Below are 19,683 nucleotides of genomic sequence, written 5' to 3'. Positions count from 1 at the left end.
TGTCACTATTCATATAGCGCAGTTTCATGTATAGTGAACAATTAATGAATGTTCAGGCTATCATGAGATGTTTGTGATGGTTGCAATGATGAAGTGGTAGAAATATAAGCATGTGTATCAAAAATTCAGACTGGATGCGACTACAGATATGATAAGATGGTGTAAATACATTGACCCATAAGTCGTTCATATTGTTCATTGGGTGGAAAATTAAATGAGGACAACATCGTATCAAGAATAGAAAAGCAGATATTGTGTCCACAGTCATAAAAGTGTTGGTGAAGAAAACAAGTCAGTCATACTGGAAACAATACGAAGGATCGATGTTACCTAACTGAGACAATAGGACTATAATTTCTTTTCCTAATATGATTATTGCCGAAAACCTGGGTACTGGTACAACTCTGGGTAACATAAGAATGACAAGTAGAAATCACTATTTTACTGAAATGGATGTTAGTATTGTTTTTATCAATGTCGTCATATCAGAAACTATATAGACATACAGGAAGTCCGTACACAAAAAGCGAATATCTTTTTGTTATCTCATTGTATGCACATGTATTTGTTTGCTGCAACCTGAAACATGTATAGTGTACATTTTAAAGTGGTCGAGGTTTTGTATCGCCCCTTAGTACAAAGTTTTCCTCAGTCCATTGTGATAGTACTGGTAGAGTTATATGGAATCCAAATACTACATGGCACAAAGGTCACAGCTGACTAAACAAAGCTACTTTTGCATCTCACCCTTACTGCGGAACGAAGAAGAAGACACGGGCCTTTAGATTTGGAGGTTAAAAAGAATTTTCTTATTCAAGGCATAGATTTCTTCAGCCAAATTTGGACAACCTATTTGAATTTTGGGTCCTTAATGCTCTTCAACTTTATACTTGTTTTTGGCTTTTAACTATTTTGATCTGAGTGTCACTGATGAGTCGTATGTAGACGAAACGTGAGTCGGACGTATCAAATTATAAGCCTGGTACATTTGATAACTATATCACTATTAAGCCGACACAATAGATCTATATACTACTGATGCCACAACAAGTTTTAGTTGACACAAAAGAAATGAAAGTGTGGCAAAAGGCATTATTGACGAATAATTTAATCAAATGCGAGCATACTATTTCAATGAAGTTTCAGATTTCAAATATTGTTTTCCAATTATTTTACTCATTTATTTATCATTTAATAAACTATCTATCTCTAAAAGGACATGTGGAACATTTCACTCGATTTGATATTTCAAGTTATATTAGATCATAGAAAAATTGACAACGACGCAAATATGAAATCAACAGGAAATTAAGCCGACGAAAAAACTTGAGAGTGGCAAAAAATGTTGTATTGGTAGCAAAGTTGTTAAAAAAAAACCAAAAAACCCTGATCTCCTGGTATTGATTAGCAGTGACAGTTTTCTACTTAAATAAGGAATAAGGTCATATCCTTTATAACTTGTCGATGTTGAATACTATTTATACATCTCAGGTCAATTAAAAAAAATATAACAATATGTGACCAAAAACATATTAGCAATACTATAAGCGAATTTGCAGCTATACACAACACATTAATCTACCAAATCAATAAAATTTGTACTTACAATAATTCTGTATCTAAATCCCAAGACTCAATTAAATCGAGTGACAAATGTTTTTCCTTGTGTTCTACACACCTGTAGTATTTATCTCGTAAACTACTCAGTTTATTCCGATTAACTAAAAAGTCACCATTTTTACACGTTAATGCTTTTTCAATTGTTATATGCAGTCTGTAACGTTTACAAAGTGAATCAAGGAACTGGAATAGTTTTCTTCTCAACCATCCAAATGTTTGATCTGAATTCCATACCTGAAGAGCTATGATATTTTTTGCTACGCAAACTACAAATTTTACATACCCAATTATATCTAGGTATATATCAAAGACACATAAATTGCGAAATAATCCATACCTTTTTTTACAAGTTGTTTTGTCTAATATAGTGCTTACATTATACTGTTCAATGTACCATGAAAGAACATGATTGAAAAAAACTGGAGGAAGAAAATCAAACTCTAAACAAAGCCAACTTGTCCTCCTATGAGACCGACTTCCCCCCATTAACTGTTTCTGAATTTTTGCTAACGAGCGATATTCAATCATACATGGCATATATACTACATTTGTATTCTTCATGTTCATAACGATATCGAACCGTTTCATTACTTCAAGCAAAAGTGTTTTGTTCTCTTCAAATTTCAATTTGGGTTCTTTCTTGAACAGTTCGGTGACAAGTGAATCCGTCAGTTCTCCAGTTTCTCTCAGTTTTTTCCAGTCGTCTGAAACTTTTGCAACATTTCGTATTTTATCAGACACAAGACATCTGAATGCATGTACCAACCATTTCGGGTCTAAAATAACATGATCCTTCAATTGATGGTCGTCAAAATAGATAATTGTTCCAATATCATGAAGGTATTGAAGGCAACGTTTGAATTCATCATCATCTTTGATATCAATATTGGCATGCTTTGCAATTTTCATCAATTTAGTAGTTGAAGAAATTGGAACACTGCTCTGTTTCAGCTTTCGTAAGACCTGTTGAAATAATAGCCATTTTAATGGACAGTCTCTTCCCCAATCTTCCATACCCATAGCTTGTTCTGAAATGTCTTGTCTTATCTCTTTGAAAACAGTATCTTCATCATCAGTATTAGAAACAAAATAAATGTTTCGAAGATGTCTTTTCATTTCCTTGCTTAGAACTCTGCATAAACTGTTGTTGATGTTTTCATGTTGTTTCTGTCGTTCTGAATCATTCTGCAACATATGTAAACAATTCATAAATTTTCTATATTTCAAATCGAATGTTATCATAGAACTCAATCATTACCATAGAAACTCACCAAAGATACCATGCTTATACTGTGGTTTTGAATTTATTTTCGTGGGTACCAATTATCGTAGATTAAGGAAAATCTGCATATCGTTTTTTGACTAATTCTACAGACATTCCTATAAAAAAAAATCATTCCTTGAACATTTCCATTCGTGGTTCTTTTATATCCACAAAATACACGAAGATTGCTATCAAACGAATAATAACGAATCCACAGTAATTTTTGCGCTCTTATCATTACAGTTGAATAATCATATGAATGGATGACAAATGGCACTATGCACTGTACCTATAGAACACAGAGGCGTGTTGATCAAATAATTGTGGAAAGAAGAGAAGCGACACCCAAAATGAGGTCTTCTCGTTTAATAGTATAGATACTACCATTGACATTGACCTTATTTTCATATTTAAGCGAAGCCATTTATTTATTATGTGAATTTCAACTTGATAATGGTTGAAAACTATGATCAAGGTTTACATTTAATATTTAAAGTCCGTAAGTCTAATACTTTAATTAATAGGTCAACAATATTTGCTCGTAGGAGCACAATTGGGTATTCATATGACTTTCAACTTTTTTTCTTGATTAAATTGTAAATGTTTTAAGTTTTTGGGGGTTTGGTATTAATGATTGTTATGTGCTTATGTCCGTCTGGAAGGTTTCATCTGACCTTGACTATCTTTTATGTGCATTGAACAATGTTAAGTTTATTTGATACTTTTAGTTAAACCTTTATCTTATAGACCTTCAAAACAAATTCAATAAGAATCGTTCAAGCAGTCGGGACATTTCAGTGTGTGAACTCTTGTATATATAATATGTAGTATTAGCAACAGTTAATAACTAATGCTCAAATGCCATTAATATATTGGAAAGAGACAAGTCAATGTATCAAACAAAAACTGAGGGAATCGCACGAAACTCTTAACATGAGCAAAACTAGGTATGTCGACAGTGTTTACATCTAAAGAATTGTTTTCCTACATTTTACAACCAATCAAATATGATGAAGTTTTGCAAGTTGGTAGGAGCTGATTATACTGTTACCTGAAATTTATCTTCATTTGTACATACTACAATTATTGGAGGGTCTAATGGACCGTTGTCTGAGTTAGAGCCGTGACTATGAATGGCTTCAAACCAGAATTTAACATCATCTGTAATGTAAACAAAAAATAGATAAAAGGACCCTATGAAGATTTGTTTTAAAAATTAAAGCTTTTAAAGCATTCAAAACTTGTAAGTAACAAAAGTCATAAATTAATTGAGAAAAAACAAATCCGGGTAACAAGCTAAAACCGAGGTAAACCCTTTACATATAAGAGGGAAACAGAGGAACCGCCGGAACACTGAAGTGCAACAAATACAAACGCAAACATACATAAAATATTTTTCTTCGAAAATTATAAACCTTTAATGTTTAGTCCACGTTTTTTGTTATATCCTTTTGGCGTGGCTCGGTACTTATGCATCTCGCCAATGTGTTGCTGTTCAGTTTTAAATTTTTTTAAATCTTGCCTTCACTTTTGATCATGTGCTCTGGCTATGTGCCATTTATTTTTCCTGTGTTGTCTTTTTATATTGGTTCAGATTATGGTTTACCTTTACAAATTGTTACTTGGATGGAGATTTGTCTCACTGGCACTCATACCACATCTTCCTATATCTATATTACATAATGGTGACTGTTGTATCCTTAATTATGTTATTTTTATCTATCCTGTATTTATTTGTTATACACATATATTGCGAATATAATGGAATGTTATGTGACTGTCATATAAGTGAGAGCTTTAGCTAGCTATAAAACCAGTTTAATCAACAATTTTCTTCATAAGGAAATGCATGTATCAAGTCATGAATATGACATTGTTTTACATTGGTTAGTTGTGTTTGAGTTTTGATTTTGCCATTTGAAAACGGACTTTCAGATTTTAATTTTCCTATTTTACTTTTTCTCATCAATCTTAAATCAAATTTTTATCATCACCTTCACCAATTCAGGAATATGACAATTGGTATTCATTCGTTTGATATGTATGAGCTTTTGAGTTTGCAATCTTATTATGGGCTTTCCGTTTTGAATTTTCCTCGGGGTAAAGTATTTTTGCGATTGTACTTAACATACAAAAAATAAAAAAATTTTCAACATAGAAACATGATATTGATGAGGTAGTGTTTATAACTATTAAACATGAACTTACTATCTGAGTCATCAGGAGTATTCTCATCCGTACTTAAATCTAAAGTGTTTGTCACCAGAATATAAATTGCACTTTTTGACATGAATATTTGATGTGTAGCATGAAAATCTTTTTTTCCTGCGAAATCCCACAAACAACAGAATGCCATCATTTCTTGCTGTGCATCGTCCTCTGGGTGAAGATATGTCTCAATAATTGCAGAAGCAATTTTGTCTATGTTCTCATCAATTCCAGACTCATTTTCATTTTCGTTACTTTTTATTGTATAATCTGAGGAGTGTTCAATATTGTCTTTTTTGTCGTACATACTCGTGTGTCCTTTTGGTTTTGTATATCTGATGGCCAATATGTCGTCAGTTTCAGGAATATCCTTGTTATTTCTGTTTTGAGACCTGTTCGCGTCATTTTCACTTTGTTTCTCCATTTGAACTTTTGAATCTGTGTGAGTACTTGTATGCTTTTGAACAAAATCATGTTTCCTCTCATTTTGTCCCGGTCCCTTTCTTTTATTTAGTTTTCTCTCTCTGTACAATGGGTGGATTAATCTGGATAAATCATCATCTTTCTCTATGAGCAGAATGCATTATCATTATTTTACAGGTAAATCAACAATGAAAGACATGCGTTTTTGTTTCTTTTGTCCATGCTTAAAAACTTTATAGGACCACAAACAATTTTGTAGGACTTGTGGCTTGTCATTTCTAATCTTCGATAAAATATTTAACGAAATTTACCAAACATTGTGAAAAATTGACTTTAAATGAAAATTGCTCTTAATAGGGTCAATTGAGAATATTTATCATGTTTGATCTATTTGTAGATATTTCTTTGCTGCTTACAGTTTATCTTTATCTAGATCTATTATAATATTTAAGATAATAAACAAATTCTTTTAAAATACAAACTAAGGTTGTTTGATGCATGTGAACATTTCAAGTAAAATAGATCGTGACAAGGTAAACATTTTTACCCCTTGTCAGACTTTCTCTTAATGCTTTCATGTCAGAGATATAAGCTAAGCAGGTGAGCTAAGAAAGTTGCAAAAAATTTATTGCAGAATATTTGTATTGGTGATAGACAACTATTTGGTTGCTCCAGTATTTCAAATAATGCAACGTTACTTTAATTTGAGCATTTTTTCAAAATAAGAAAATAAACAAATATAACAATTATAAAAGCAAGATATATTTTTTCACGTTTATGAATATCAAAATGCAGTGCAAAATATTATAAAAATATAGAGCTGCCTCGATGATTCCGTGAGCTACGTGCATAATTGGATAACTGACTGGGTCAAAAGAAAGATTTCAAAAGTAGTTCTTCGTAATCCTCATGAAATAATAAGAACATAGACTTCCGTTCTAGAATAAGGTGTCCTGATAAATTGAAATGTATAATAATTAAAATATCGAACTTCAAGGTAAATTTAAAAGGAGGAAGTTATCAACTATTAAAATGAACACTCCACCATATCAACAAATTGTCATATTTCTGACTTGGAATAGTACCAAGTCTGCACTATGTCAGTTGTTATATAATAGTTCGTGTCTATGTATATTGCATTGTTGTATGTTTTTGTTGTACCGCAGTGTTTCTGTTGTTTCGTTGTTTTCCTCTACAAGTTGATGTGTTTCCCTCGGTTGAAGTAATTAAATCGGATTTGATTTCTCTCAATCGATTTATGACTTTTAAATAGCGATATACTACTTTTACCTTTATTTGGAACATACGTTTCAAAAGGGGCTCCATATCAATGTTATTGGTTTAATTTAGACATGGGACTGATAATCAAAAAACGTCTCCCCTTTGATACTGTTTTAATGTGTATTAATAAACATACACAATATATCAATTGAAACAATATTGCTTTCGAAATCACATGTTGCATTTACAGAATTACAATAAAAGCTTCTTACTTTCATACGTGGTCCATTCACCGTTTGTAACATTCATATTACATATGTTCATTTCAATTCCGTCGGTACTCTGCAAATTGAGAACATCTTCCTTATTTTGCCAAAGTAGTCTACGCATTAAGCTGGTTTTTCCCGTTCCGCTTCGTCCTACGAACACAACTTTTGCAAGATAATGTTTTCCACACTCGCCTTTTCGGAATATTTCATCTATGAATTTATGTTTTTCGTCATCTATGATATATAAATATTGAAAATACTATACATTAAGAATGAAAAACGTCCGTTGCATTTGTTTTTCAATTTTCAGAATTCGAAAAATTATACAAAGTCATATCAAAATCTAAATTATTAATGTTTCCTTTTAAGTAAATGCATGTGTGTATTGATCCTTTTTTCTTTTTTTTTCTGCGGGGTTTGGTGTTTTCCTAGGTAAAAATAGTTAAATGTTGTATTGTCGTACGCCCAATTAGATGAAAAGTATGCAGCAGTTCAGAACATTATTGTTTTGCACTTTAATAGACATTTATATATTTATCATTACTTGTGTTACTTCCTTACATACTAAAATAATACCTACCGTCTAACCTCTCATCTTTAAACTGCGAAGAATTACTTTCTTCGTTGCCAATTATGTTACTAGCTATTAATTTGTTAGCAGCAGAGTCATATTCTGAGGTCTTCTGAAATGTGACTGGTAATATTTTGTTACATCTGGATAACTCTTCCATATCTTTATCCCCATCGTGTTCTAACGTTAGTGGTAAATAGGGCCCAACATCACCTTTCTGTGCAGTATTGCTCACTACAAAATTGCATGGTATGGTATCTTTTGAGGGTGGTTTTTGACCACCTAAAATAAATACAGAACATAATTTTCAGAATGCTAAGAAAATGTTTTTGAATTTTCTTTCTGAATTTTGATGTAATCTTTAATTTGACCATATCGAAATATTTTTGATATGAAAAACAGATATATGCTGCTGTTTTTAATGAATGGCTATTATTTATTTTGAATTTATTGAACCATAAAACTAATTTTTGACTCTTCACATTGTATAATCCGCGAAGCGGATTACGTGAAATGTGAAGAGTCAAAAATAAGTTTTATGGTTCAATAAAATCAAAATTAATTATTGCCATTCATTATAAATAAATTTCTATCAAAAATAAGGCTTAAAGAACTTTTATATAATATATATATTAACAATAACAACGTACACACACATGTTGGCGTATGAATACACAACGTCAGAGTGGGCGTGTCGCCATCAAAATTGACAACATTGAAAATAAAAATAATAATTTTAACCAATCAGAAGACAGTAAATACACCAAATTTATTTATTTGAAAATACTATTGGTAATTACTTTGATATTGTATGTTCATTTGTTCATTAGAGTTTCATTCGACAACACTATTACAGCTACAAGAGACAAAGTTGAGCTTATGTGGTATTATCTATGATGTTAGAGTACCTATTCCTCATATAGCTCCTTTCAAACTTTTCAAATAGTTCCCGCTTTGAATTTTGTGTGAGCGTTTTGAAGGAGATTAAACTGAAAAGTACGACAACCACACCTTAGTTTGAACAGTGTTATTATTGTAAAAACAATGTCTATTGCAAGATAACTGAAATGATAAAAAAACTCACACACAATTTTTTGGTATCTATGCCTGAAAACTACGTTTGATAATCAGCTTAAGGTTTGTGAAGTCATATGCTTACGATTTGAAATTTTTCGTAATTCGAATTAATTCTACAGAGTCATGTCTTAATCTAAGTTATTTATGTTTCCTTTTTGATTTATGCTTTTTTCATGTGTTTAATGATATTTTTTTACTTTTCTTTTTGTTTTTGGTGTGGTTTGGTGTTTTCCTCGGTATAAATAGTTAAATGTTGTATTGTTTTACATCCAATTTGATGAAAAGTATGCAGAAGTTCAAAACATTATGGTTTTGCACTTTAATAGACATGTATATATTTATCATTACTTGTGTTATTTCCTTACATACTCAAATAAAACCTACCGTTTAACCTATCATCTTTGAATTGCGAAGGATTACTTTCTTCGTGGCCAGTTATGTTAACAGCCATACATTTGTTAGTTGCAAAGTCATATTCTGAAGTCTCCTTAAATGTTACTGGTAGTATTTTGTTACAGCTGGATAACTCGTCCGTATCCTTGATCTCATCGTGTTCTAACGTAAGTGGTAAATAGGGCCAAACATCACCTTTCTGTTCAGTATTGCTCACTACAAAATCGCATGGTATGGTATATTGTGTAAGTGGTTTAAGACCACCTAAAATAAATACAAAACATAATTTTCAGAATGCTAAGAAAAAGTTTTTGAATTTTCTTTCTGACAACTTTTGATGTAATCTTTAATTTGACCGTAAACCATATGGAAATATGTATTATACGAAAAACAGATATATGCTGCTTGCTTTTGAAAAATATAATTGGTAATTAGTTGGATATTGTATTCACATTTGTTAATCAGAGTTTCATTCGATAACATAATTACAGCTACAAGAGACAAAGTTGAGCTTATGTGGTATTATCTATGATGTTAGAGTTCATATCCGTCATATAGCTCCTTCTAAACTATTCAAATATTTCCAGCTTTCAATTTTGTGTAAGCGTTTTGGAGGAGGTTTAAATAAAAGTGCATCGACCACACATCAGATTGAAACAGTGTTAATATTTTAAAGATAGTATCTATTGCAAGATAAGTGAAGTGAAAAAAACTCACACACACCTTTATAATATTTATGCCTGTGAAACTACTTTTGACAATAAGCTTACGGTAGCTGAAGACATATGCTTACAATTTTATTTTTTTCGGAATTCTAAAGAAATTAACAAAGTCCTATCTTTATCAAAATAGTATGTTTCTTTTTTTGGTAAATGCGTTATTTGTATGTATGTATTGATCCTTTTTTCTTGGTTTGGTGTTTTCTTCGGTATAAATAATTAAATGTTGTATTCTATGCACCAAATTAGATGAAAAGTATGCAGCAGTTCAGAACATTATTGTTTTGCACTTTAATAGACATGTATATATTTATCATTACTTGTGTTACTTCCTTACATACTAAAATAATACCTACCGTCTAAACTCTCATCTTTAAACTGCAAAGGATTACTTTCTTCGTTGCCAATTATGTTACAAGCTATTAATTTGTTAGTAGCAGAGTCATATTCTGAAGTCTTCTCAAATGTTACTGGTAATATTTTGTTACATCTAGATAACTCGTCCATATCTTTATTCTCATCATGTTCTAACGTTAGTGGTAAATAGGGCCCAATATCACCTTTCTGTTCAGTATTGCTCACTATAAAATCGCATGGTATGGTATCTTGTGAGGGTGGTTTTTGACCACCTAAAATAAATACAGAACATAGTTTTCAGAATGATAGGAAAACATTTTTGATTTTTTTTTCTGGTACCTTTTGATGTTATCTTTAATTTGACCCTAAACTATATCAAAATATGTATTATACGAAAAACAGATATATATACTGCATGTTTTTGAAAAGAAATATTTAGTAAGTAGTTTGTTAATGTATTTACATTTGTCAATCAGAGTTTCAGTCGATAACATAATTACAGCTACAAGAGACAAAGTAGAGATTATGGGGCATTATCTATTATGTAAGAGTTTCTTTTCGTCATACAGCTCGTTTCAAACTATTCAATTATTTCAAGCTTTTATTTTTTGTAAGCGTTTTGAAGGAGGTTTAACAAAAAAGCGAGTCGACCACACATCAGATTGAAAAGTGTTATCTTTTTAAAGACACTATATATTGCAAGACATCTGAATTTAGAAAGAATTCACACACAATTTTATGGTATTTATGCCTGTGAAACTACTTTTGACAATAAACTTTAGGTCGCTAAATTCATATGCCTACAATTTGAATATGTATAATCAAATTTAACAAAACTGTAAATAACATACCGATAGAAATCAAAACGGGTAGAAATTAGAAACAATTTGACAATTGATAAAAAGCAATCAAGATGAAAAGTATGAGGAGATAAAAACATTTAAAAAAGACAGCTAGTATTTCCTCCGTATTGGCAATTTCCCAGTTAAATATTTGAGAAATGTTAAATTACAAGAAGACACATTAGTCATGAAAATATATATATATCAAACAATAAAGGGTACGGGTATGTTGTGTCTTCATGTAACAAGATTTAAACTCATACAGCTGGTTATTGTATATAGATTTAAGAAGAGATGATATGAGTGCCAATAAGACAATCCTCTATCCAAGTCACAATTTGTAAAGTAAACCTGTATAGGTCAAGGTATGGCCTTCAACAGATAGCCCTGGCTGACACAGAAGAGCAAGCTTCAGTGCCACAAAAATGACAAATGTAAATATATTCAAACAGGAAAACCAAAGGCTCTTATCTACATAAAAACGAGAAACACTTATGAACCCCATCAACAAACGACAACCACTGAACATCAGGTTCTTGACTTACATTTATACTAAAACAGATTAAGGTAATATAGATATAACATTTATAAAAATATGTGGTATAAGTGCAAATTTGACAACTCTACATCCAAGTCGCAATTTGTAAAAATAGATCATTATCGGTCGAAGTGCGGCCTCCAACACGGAGCCTTGTCTAATACCGAACAGCAAGCTATAAACTGCTCCTACAGAGTTATGCGGAGGAGATATTAAAAATGACACTCCGTAAATTTTATGGACACCATCACCAATTGGTAAACCTTTACGATGTGAATGTGTCTAAACTAACCAAAAACATTTTTGACATGACTTAGATTATGGTTTAACGTCTATGTCTTGTGTATTCAGTCACGAATATGAATGTTTTGTCGAGAATAAATTTGCACTGTTATACGACGTTATCTGAAACATCCAACATTCACGTATTTATTTATTACGTTTCTGTTGTGGTTTCGGTTGGATAATGCGTCATGTTTAATTGTTAGTCGTGAATTATACATTAAGAATACAAATAAATCATGAAAGACTATCTCTTCAAATACTTATTTCAAATAAGCTACTCGAACCGATATTATTTGATTTTATAAATGTTACTTTTAACATGTTTAAGCTATTTTGATAAGATTACATAATTTTTTGAGGGGAGAAAGGTGTACTTACTACGTTCCTTAAATACTGGTTTGAGATTAAAAGAGGCAAATATATAATGCAAACAGTTGTTCGTGTGTAGGACATGCATTGCTACATTGTTAATGAGGTCTTTATAGAGTCTTGATACAACAACATGTTTGTGAAAAGTTTGAAACATAAATTCATACCATAGTTTTATAAACCCTTCGCACGGTATTTATTAAAAGGTAAAAAAGTGAAAGAAGAATTTGATAATTAAATCCGTGTATTGCAATTTAATCAATTCTTTTTCGATGAATTTTTATATATCAGTCTGAGTCTGTTGATCTGTTGTATAAATTGAATCCGATTTAAACTCGTCAATGATTGTGCAAGTACGAATAAGGCTCATGCGAATGCTTATACTCTGAATTTGCTATTAACTGGTGATGGTGTGTAAGTAAGTAAAAGTTCAGTAATATTACTATTGAATTAAAAAGACCTCTTCAGAAAAAAAGTTATACTAGTAGGTCTTGTTATGTTGATATTAACTTGTTATCGAACTTTTCCTGCTAATAAAATAACTAATATTCTGCAGTGTTTTAGAACGTGCTGATTTTCTCACGTGGTTAAGATCTGAGCAGTACTTGTTTTGCGCGTTGTCAATAGTCGTACGGTGACAAATAGTTGTAAACTTCTATGACATGTGGTCATCGGTGGAGAGTTGTCTCATTGTAAAAAAAGGTCTACCTGCTAATTGTAACATCCTGTTTGCAGTTGTAGTATTGGCGATTCCTCAATTTAGTGTAAGCATTATGATTTTCCCCATTCTTATTTTGAAAATTATGCATAAACTACCCACTTCTACATATTAAAAGCTTTGAACCTTTACTGAACATTTTGTCATATGTATGACATAATGGCTTAACTCTTGCAATGGGCAACATATAACATGCATTAATTTAAGGTTAATGTCAGGTATTACCTGGAATACAACGCTGGTTGATTGTGTCAAATGAAGGTTCAATGGTAGATGCAATGATTTGAGGGAGAGAAGTAGCACTACTTGGATTTGCTGTTGCAACAGAATATTTGACTGCTGGCATGAAAGAATTTGCGTCCGATGTTAGTGTGGTTTCACTTGTCCCAGAGGTAAATAAAGCAGTTGGATTATTTGTTGAATATTCTAAAAGATGCAGAGAATGATTTGACGTCTTAGGATCAACTTCGGCAACTTCACTGTTACCCCAGCTTTTTCTTCTTGACCTTCTATACTTTAACTGATCTGAAAGTTATGTTCATTACAATGTCTTTTGATGAATCCAATGATACTTTTATGTTATATTTTTCAAAAAATTAGATTATCAAGCTAATAAAAACTTCGGTATTGTCTTCCATCTTGGTTTGTTGCAGAAAAATCAATAATTTATTTTATTCATCATCAAATGTGCTAAATAATGATAATATTGATATAATATTTTTAGATATCTTGATCGCTAAATTAAATAATTCATTATGAAAAGTCGTAGCTGTGTTTCCTGTGTAATCATTGATTTATACATATTCCAAATTCAATTTGTAAAAAGTAAAATCACAAAAATACTGAACTCAGAGGAAAATCAATTCGCAAAGACCCTTATCACATTAATTAATCACAATAATTTATACATTTTGGAACTGTAGAAATCAGAAGCATTTTAAGCTGTATTGTCTATACAAGCAGTTACACAATTTGTGTCCACAAGCTTTACCATAGTACATTCTAACATGTTAACCATTGATGCATTTACAGTGGAAGAATAAATAATCAATTTTAGTTGAGAATGCGTTACGTATAGGCAACAATGTAAATGATCACACATTGTTTTAAATCTTTTTTTTAAACCCTAATGAAGACACGCTCCAAACATTATATCTACATGTATACATCTATATTAAAGTCCTTGTGAAACCGTACTCAAACTGAACTACGCAATTGTTTGCTTGATTTGCAAAGTTGTATCTTTTCATGCCGGTAAACAAGTATAGTTACTGTTAGAACTATACCAATAACTGATATAAACTTGGACATTTTAAATCCGTTAACTATTATATAGCAGTGAAGTCGGGATTACTCATTGGATTGGCTGTTTTTTTCTGAAATATTACAAAACGAAAGGTCTTTCTCCAATATTTTCCTGGAGTGTTTTTTTTTATTACTAAAAAGATGCTACTTACCAACCACGTGAATCTTTAACTCTACCATGATTATATACACTGGAAAAAGAGGTTATGAATTACTTTTATCAATTATTTTGAAATATACTTAATTCAAATTGTTTCCAAAATATCAAAAATAAAAGTTTTATTGAAATAAAACAAAGGTATACGTATGTGCTAACAATTTACTGGTATATATGTATTATCTCGACGAAATCGCGTTACAAATGTGGTTTTTTTTTCTAGTACAAAACAGTAACAGTATGAACGCTATTATATACTCACGCACGATTGCAGCAATAATGTAATATGTAACTTGACGTGCATATGTGAAACCTAAAATAACAAGGTATATATATATATATTTATATCTTTATAACTTGATAAACTGTTCCCACAATGAATGGAACCAACACTTAAGGTGTCATATAACCATTGATTTTCATATATTAGCCTTTGTTAAATATGCACTTTAAAAACAAATGTGCAGAATTCATTCTTGTTTCAAATTAAGAAAAATGTGGTATGAATAAAGTTTTATTTTGGCCAGTACTATAGACAAAATTCCGCATAACATTTCATTGATTATACGAAAATAAGCATCACTGGCAGTAAACTAATTAAATTTTCACCTTTTTTTCACTTGTGTACAAGCTTTAGTAACCATGAAATCTCACGTTTCCAATATATTTTATAATAACCCCGAATAAAAAAAATAATGATGCTTTGAAATGCTCAAGTTATATGTTTTTGACCAAGAAATCTTTCACTGCAATGAAATGTAAGATTGATTACCTACAACTTTCAAATTTAAGAGAATATTTTTTTTCAACCCATTTTCGTATACATCCGACGTTCCATTATTTGATGGTTTTACACCGAAAGATTATTTTTTTTGAAAAAAAACTGAATGTGACTTTTTTCTTTAGAAATAATGGATATTTCAAACATTCCTGTCAAGTTTTGTCAAAATCAGAGCAATAGTTTGAGAAAATCTAATATAAAGTAAGACGATATCTAAAGCGATTCGTTCACTTTCTTCGAACAATCGAAATCAAGCCGCATCATGAGAGAATATAGTAGAGACCAATAGATGATCAAATATTTATCTCATCTACTTGCAAACAATTGAGTATGATACAAAAGATGAATGTAAGATGTAAAATACCACGAGAAGACCTCATTCACTCATTTGTGATACAAATGTTATAATAATTAGAGTAATCAAGCTGAATAAACTGTCAATATCAAAGTTTACTGTCTCCAAGGAGGTTTCACTAAGTCCTTACGTAAAACTTAAAAGTACGCCGCGTTTCAGAGGCACATAAAAAAGCTTCTCTTTTAGTTAATTATTTTATGTAACTGCTTTAAAATACTTTCTTTAACTTATAACTCAAAATTAATTGCTTAGGAAAAAATTTAGAAAACAGCAGAATATAAGAAAAAGGAAAAAAGCTCCCCAAAACACTGAGTGTGGCTTGTTCTATCTACTAATATTCCACTCAGAATATTTAAAAAAAATATTAATATTTCGCTTAGATAGCATGAAATTTTTACAATTGAGAATATTGACAAGGTTAAAGTTGCATGTATAACTTCCAATATTTTTCCCTTGCACATTTTGTTAAATTCATTTTCTAAATATTGTGCAGAATTTATCTTTGTTTCAAATAAAGAAAACCTTGACATAAGTACAGTTGCTTTCTGTCCAGTATCTGTCCAGTATTATAGAAAATTTCACATGACATTTCAGTGTTTATAAGAATAAAAAAATCACCAGAAGTTAACAAATCAAACTATCGCCTCTTTTTGACTTGTAACTAGTAACCATATAACTTCAAGTTTACGAAATATTCTATAGTAATCCCAAATAAAAAAAATAATGGTGCTTTGTTATACCCAAAACGTATGTTTATGACCAAGAAATCTATTATTTCAGTGAAATGTAGGATTAAGGATCTACAACAGTCAAATTCAAGGGAATACATTTGTTTCGACCTATTGTCGTATGCATTCGGATGTGACGTACCATAATTTGATGGTGTAACACCTAAACGCATTTAAAACGCTTGTAATTAAAATTTATACGATTCTAAATTGAAAAAATGAAAGCATGGACAGAAAATGTATATCCAAAATTCAACCATAAAAAATAGAGAAGCTAGAAATCATTTCGTAACTCAAAGCTGTGTATCTAAAAATGTAAGGTTGTATATATCCCAAGTTTATCAGATCATATCTTTATATGTCTTTTTTATATATTCACTTGTCAGCCCTGACTTTTAGACGGTCCATGATATGTGAAATGCAGATGACATGTGACAAACAAATAAAAAAAAATCAAATACGTAGTGGAATATGATAAAGGGTTAAAACAAACACTTGAAAAACGTAAGAGTGACACTATACCAACATTGAAAATAAAAATAGTTGATTTTCTTTAACAAAAAAAAGCATCTTTATATCCATCTTTCCCAGTAGTTCCAATTAAACTCATTAACGATCGCTGGCTTATAGTTTGGTATACCAGACGCACATTTCGTATACAAGAGACTGTTAAGAGCGACAAAATGTTTAGGTCGAAAAAAATAGATCCTGCAAAAATTGATCAAATGAAATTGATACCTTTTCTTTCCATTTAAAAACCCAACTTAAGTCAAATACCAGTGTTTGTTGAATAAAGATGATATTGTCTCGTATATTTATTTGTCGAATTTTGTATGCTCACTTACGGGATAAGTGAATATGTTTTAATTGGTCGGACACTACGAAATAATACTTTTTTTTTAAATATATTTCCTTTATATCATTACAGTAACTAATAAAAAATTGAGTGCGTAAGAAGATTGAAACCTATACAATCACCTCGGGTTTTAAATATTTAAATACTATGTTGTACATATAATTATACCATGCATGCCATTGGTTTTATTATCTTAATATTTACTGAAATATTGGTCCCGTAATTTAATGAATTTTGTTTTAAGAAATTAGACATCAAATTGCTTGACTTATATTAAGTTATTTATGAAAAAACCAGACACACTAATAATACATTATATAACAAAACAGTTTTACATTAGTCATATAAATTTGTCAGTAAAAATACTACACCTTCTACAGAATACAGTTAAGAATAGATAGTCATTATATAATTACGTTTCCTGCCACTTTGTTTGTGATGGGCTGTTCGATTTTGTCTCTTGTATGATCTAAAAAACATAATAGTAATTAGATGTACAATTTACTAAAAATATGAGTCGTCATCCAAACTACATAGAGTGTATTTCTTTCTTACCAAACTCTTGTAAACGTTGTATGCCGCTTTTTTAAGTTTGTTAAACGTTACAAAAGTAGAAATAAATTCATCGTTTAATCAGTGTTTACTGACCCTGTTTCAACTGTCAAAAACACAAGCACATGTTGTTTGTAATCAAACTTAAAACGCGAGAAAATAGTTTCTGTAGAAGATGTTTTAGACACACAGGACTTCGCTCATCTGTTCATATATAACATACTTGTCGGTTCATCGTCTTGATATGATAAATGTTTGAACAGTGATGTGACAACTTTTTTAAAATAGAAACAATGAAAGAAAGGAGGGCAATTCCTATTTTTGAATAATTTATGACTTTACTTTGAGTTAAGTAAGGCATTCCGGATTACACATTTTTTTTTTCGTCGGAATCAATCGTTTCTAGTGAAATACATATGCGTAAATGATTGATTCAATGATAAAGTTAGAAAGAAATGCAGCGATTGTACTAACAAACGACAAATGTAAAACTGTAGACGCTTTTTCAACAAGTGCATAGTTTGTCAACGTCTTTGCAAACTCTGCAAACGTAGGTGGGATACACATGATCTCAACGTGTGCTGGTTTCACCGTTTGTATCGTTTGTGTAGAGAAAGACATGAAATGTATTAAAAATACAATGCGCTTAAATATAACATTCATGGCAAACAATCTGGATGAGCAAAAGAACCTATATCGATCACTTAGGTATTTAGGCCTCTCATAACTTATATACTGAAATAGAAATAATGTTGATTTTGTATCATTTTCATTTCTGTCTATTTGTCACGAAGTTACGATTAAAGTCAAAACGTACGGAAAAGGTAACAGTCTTAATTAAAAGGCAATAACTCCCTTATGCACTCAACTTTTGCAGCTAAATAAAACTTATTTGTTGATCTCAATATCCCGATGGGATAGAATGGGATATTACTCGATATCAACTCGAATTATCTAATTTTAATATAATAATAAACGAGCATTTGGTGAGCAAATCAATTTAACGCAGATTTCTTATCACTTTTTCTTTGATACTATTTGTAATGTGTTTTTTTTATATATATAATGTTAACTCATATCTGGTCTATATACAAGCTTTGATAAGTGTTTGGAATTACTATAAATGTTTGCTTCTTCGTACTATGACCATACAAATTATTTCCCTTCTCCTTTTATAATGTATATACATCACATTTCCGGCACCTGTACATGAAGAACACGAAGTTTTATCGAGCACCAATTTTATAGTTTAATTGTTGATATTAACCCCACATGTTCCAAGTTTTAGAATAATTCTAATGATATACAAGAAATTTCTTGGTGTTTCTAAACGGAAGATTATACAGACAAAAGAAGAAGTAAACTTAACAACAAAATTATTTTCAATTAATTGTGTATAATTTTGGTATTAAAAATTGCGTAATTTGTTTCCAAAGTTGATGATTACTGACATGGTTTAGCATTTCATAGCAGTATAACACTTTTACTTTAATTATTCATCCCTCATTTATTAAGGGTGAAGGTTAGGTACAATTAAACCGTTTTAACCTGCAGTAATTGTTTGCACCTGTCCTATGTCAGGAATCCTATGTTCAGTAGTTGTCGTTTGTGATGTGGTTCATAAGCGTTTCTTGTTTCTTGTCTTTTTTAGACCGTTGGTGTTTCCGTTTGAATGGTGTGACACTAGTAATATTTTAGGCCCTTTATAACATCCTGTTCGGTGTGAGCCAAGGCGCCGTGTTGAATATCTTACCTTGACCTATAATGGTTTACTTTTATAAATTGTGACTTGGATTTCAGAGTTGTCTCATTGACACTCATACCACATCTTCCACTGTCTAATATTTTTCTACAATGGGTCCCAAATATAACGGTCATTATCGAATGACGTCATATATCAAATAATGTCATTGTTGGGCATGAGATATCAAAGAATTCGAGACGTCGTTTTTTTTCCGGCACACGAAATGCAACCTTGAAACAGTACTGTCGGGAAGAGGGTTTACTGTGTTTATGTACAGCTAATAAAAAACATGTCCTAGTTATGTGCACCTATTTACTCGTTCTTTTTAACA

This window comes from Mytilus edulis, chromosome 6 (genome assembly GCF_963676685.1).
Source record: "Mytilus edulis chromosome 6, xbMytEdul2.2, whole genome shotgun sequence".
Lineage (NCBI taxonomy): Eukaryota > Metazoa > Mollusca > Bivalvia > Mytilida > Mytilidae > Mytilus > Mytilus edulis.
Note: the sequence above shows the minus strand (reverse complement) of the source record.